Below are 4,441 nucleotides of genomic sequence, written 5' to 3' on the forward strand. Positions count from 1 at the left end.
ACCATTCTCCATTTTCCAGATTTCTTTTTGATAACGAATAGAGGAGAATTCCAAGGGCTGGTTGGTTCTTCAATATGCTGATCTGAGTTGTTCCTTTACCAGTTGTCCTAAAGCCTACAGTTTCTCTCTTGTTAAAGGGCATTGTGTAACTCATATAGATTTGTCTGTCATCCATTTTAAAGGCAGGGCTGCTGGTGCCTTGCAAGATTAGCAACTACTGTGCCATTCTTGAAAAACCTGAATGGTCAGTGATTATTCTTTATAATACCTTCTAATATTTTCCCCAGAAACATACATTAATTTATGGTTTGTTTCTAAGATGGGGTGAATGTTAATCTGAGTATTTCATTGCAGGAACAAATCATGCCCCCACAAATTCATTGCTATCCTAGACACATACAGCTTTAATTTTCCTCTCTGTTCTTCTGGGCCTATACATTCAACCCATTTTGTGCTGTTTTACCTGAGACAAAATTCCCATCCCTAAGCATGAACATTTGCCTCCTGAAGAAGCCAATTAGGATGACAAGATTCTGGTGAAATTACTGTTACATCCACACCTGTGTCTACCAGGTGTTCAATGACATCACTTATTCATTTTTCTAATTTGGTCTTTGTTCATTAATAGACGTTTGCCAAAATACTAGCTTCATGGTTTTTCCTGAAATTTTTGTTCTCGCTTCTACAGCTGTACTATTATCCAGAGTAGTATCGTTTCTTAAAATAGGCATTAGTTTCTTTAAATGATCTGGGAAGGAATTTCCTCTACAATGGCAGGAAATGAATGAACCTGATTTGGCATAGGAGCCTGCGATAGGCCCCTCAAGGAATTTCCCAACAGGAAAGAGTTACCTTGAACATCTCTTGTTGATCTACAATCATTAGCCCAATGTCTGCATTTGCCACATCTTCTGCATAATCCAGAAGGGAGGGGCTTGAATTTTGTTTAGAAAAAAGTTGTTTCTAGGAATACCCTGTTTACTATCCCTTTTAAGGTGACCTTGTTTGCCACACTTGACATTTCAATTTCCCCTCAAAACTCTGGAAAGCACTACTCCTATCCAAGCATCATCTTGGTCATTAGTTTCAATATTGATTATATCTGGGTACCATTCCTTTAAGGGTGCTGACCTTGCCTTTAAAGGCCTAATTATCATTTTGTATTGAGAATTAGCATTTTTGAAAGCCAGAGATTGAATTATTTGTCTAGTTTATAAATTTGGTATCATTCTATTCACTGCTGAAGTCAATCTTTATAAGAAATCTATGAAGGCTTCCTTTGGGTCCTACGTAACTTTAGTAAATAACTCAAATTTTTTTTCCTATTTTCCAATTCTGTCCCAAGCATTCAAAACTGCTGTGTGAAATAAAGTCAGGATGTGGTCATCATATAAAGGTTGTCTTTCTATAGCAGTATAATCTACAAGAAGTTAATCTTGGGAGATTTCTGTACCTCTAGCTTTACTCCGCTGCTCAATAGTCTTAGCCTCTTTTCTGAACCAAGTACTCCCTTGCAGTTGTGGACCAGGCTTTAAAACAACGTTAACCAAGTCCATCCAGTCTTTAGGGATAATTCTATTACAAACTGACCACAAGTTGAACATTTGCTTCACATCTGAAACTACTGCTTCCTTGAATTTCCTTAAATCTAACACTGGTATAGGAGTTCAATTAGCTCTTACAGAGCCTCTATCATTTGGCAATCCCTATAAGGTTACTGGATATATTAAGGTTGGTTGTTTGAAAACTTTAAACTGTTCTTCTCTAACTTAAAATTCTCTGTCTGGACCTAAATATCTCTATGATCTCTTTTATTAAGTTTTTCTAAGGCCTGGATCTTGACAGTTAAACCAAACAACTTTTCAAGAGATGAACTAAGAATTGTCAAATAACAATGATTATCAAAGTAATAATTAACAGTACATCAATCCCAGTTGATTATTCCTTCATTTACCTGTTCCATTTTAAATCATGCATTATATAACCATGCAGAGACCTATCTTTATTGTAATTGTGCTTCCCATTTTTTCTAACATGGGAAAAAACTTCTGCCTTTTAACTAATTCCTTCCTTAAGAAATTCCCAACTTTCTCACCAGATCTACTACCTGCTGCCAATGATGACGTGAGGCTTATTACTGCTGCATAACAGTAAAAGCCTGATTGACTTTCAAGGTGGCTACATAGCTTGGCAGCTGCCTGAGAATATGATTCAGGGAAAGCCCACCAGGAGAGAAGGAAGGAAAATTTCTGGTATGCCAATAACTCGGGATGCATGTAGCTCCAGTCTATGCCGGTGACTGCAAAGTCACAGGCAAATGGTTTTTTTTATGAATTTGTACCCCAAAAGTTGGGTGCCAGATGTAGCATGAATAATAAGAATCCAGATACAGATATTGGAGTTCAAGATAAAAGATCAGAGAAGGCAACTACTAGAAAGCTCTTGCCTCTATGAAATCTTAAGACTGAAAAGACAGCAAGTTCCTGTCTCATCCTGCCTTTTATTCCTCGCTAGTGCTGGTATTAAAGGCATGCACCACCATTGCCCAGCCTCTATGGCTAACTAGCGTGGTTGTTGGGATTAAAGGTGTGTGCCACCATTGCCCAGCCTCTATGGCTAACTGGTGTGGTTGTTAAGATTAAAGGTGTGCACCACCATTGCCCAGCCTCTATGGCTAACTAGTGTGGTTGCTGGAATTAAAGGTGTGTGCCATCACTGCCTGGCCTGTATGGATGACTAGTATGGCTAGCTTTGCACTCTGATCGTCAAGAAAGCTTTATTTACTCAAATACAAATAAAATATAAATCTTGGCATATACCCAGATATGCCAAGAAATGGGGAAAGGGAAGCCACTGGAGTTAAGAAGAGGAAAATACAATTCTACAGAAATTCCTCCAATTGTACAAATTCCAAGGGACTACTAAGTTACTGTAGTCAATTTTCAGAATATAAAAATGCATGGAAGTCCACTTTTTTCTGGAAAAAATAATTAGATGTATAATTAATTTTTTAAATGCAACATAAAATACAACTGATGAAAGACACACACCCACAAATATATCATAGTCTTTTAAGCAAAGAAATACAGAGTCTAATACAACAGGAACAAACCATAGGCCCATGACTCACTCTTGTGCACTCTAGTACCCTGCTCTGCCAGTCATAGAAATGGTGTGTTTGTGGGGCTCTTCTTCCAAAATTTGAGACTTACTCAATAACTCTGATGTTTCAACATTGTAGATGATACTTTTAACTAATAAAATCTATTCCATTCTCTTATGGTAAAGTAAATGATTCCTTTTATGATCACTTAGAAAATATTTTATGTTTCCCATGATTAGTGACTGGATGCATTTCTCCATCATAGTGGGGTAAGGTAATACAAACCTTTAAAAACCAAAAACAAAATAACAGATTTTAAAAGAAAATTTGTATGATTTGTTTTATACACTGAAAGCAACTTGTTGTGCTCCAATTGCTTTATGAGCCTAAACACTTTTGAAAAAAGGTTAAATTGCACTTTTATGTTTGCTTGTGTGAGAGAATCTTTCATGTATATACAGGTGACACCCGAGGAAACAAGTTTGTCAGATACTTTGAATCTGGAGTTGCAGATACACACATATGAGCCTCCCATCATGGGTACCATTATATGAATATAGGTATTCCCAAGAAGAGTGCATGCTGAGCCAGCTGTCCAGCCCCAAAGTACATTTTATGCAATAAACTAAGTCTTTCACATTTTCACAAAAAGAACTAAATAAATGTTGAGTCATTTGGTGATCCCTGTGTACATATGATGACTCAATAGTAAGATATCAGACATGTTCAAATTGCAGTATAAATTCAACACACTCGACGAAAACTCTCAACTATTTGTTAATGAAAAGTTGTTTCTAAGAAAAAAAGAAAGAAAAGTTGTTTCTAAAGTTATATGGAAAGCAGAAAAGCTATGAATTGCTCAATAGGATTGTGTTTAGGGAGCAACAGTACACATTTAACCTGTGATATGTTTGGATCCTGTAGAAATTTTGTCTGATGGGGGATGGATTCACATTCCCATGGGGCTGAGCTAATCTTGAGCAAAAAGGAACCATGTGGTTTACTTCCAGTTGGCTGGTGACCTCATCACAATGGACGCAAGCATGTGAATCAGCCATCTTCTTTGCTAATTATGTCCTAAAAATTGTCAATGCCAAGAGACTTCTTAGTTACTGTGGCAAAAAACAAAATGGAGTATCTATAGACTTCCTTGTGCAACTGAACCCTCGGGATTACAGCTGTGCCACAATGGTCTTTTGTCTTGTCACTTTTATTATTTTTAATAAGATGCTAATTGGCCAGTAGCCAACAGAAAGTAGAGGCAGGGTGATGAGAAAAGGAGAATTTTGAAAGGAGGAAAGAGTCAGTCTGTAGCTGTCACCCAGACACAGAGAAAGC

This window comes from Microtus ochrogaster, unplaced genomic scaffold (genome assembly GCF_000317375.1).
Source record: "Microtus ochrogaster isolate Prairie Vole_2 unplaced genomic scaffold, MicOch1.0 UNK4, whole genome shotgun sequence".
NCBI classification, from domain to species: domain Eukaryota; kingdom Metazoa; phylum Chordata; class Mammalia; order Rodentia; family Cricetidae; genus Microtus; species Microtus ochrogaster.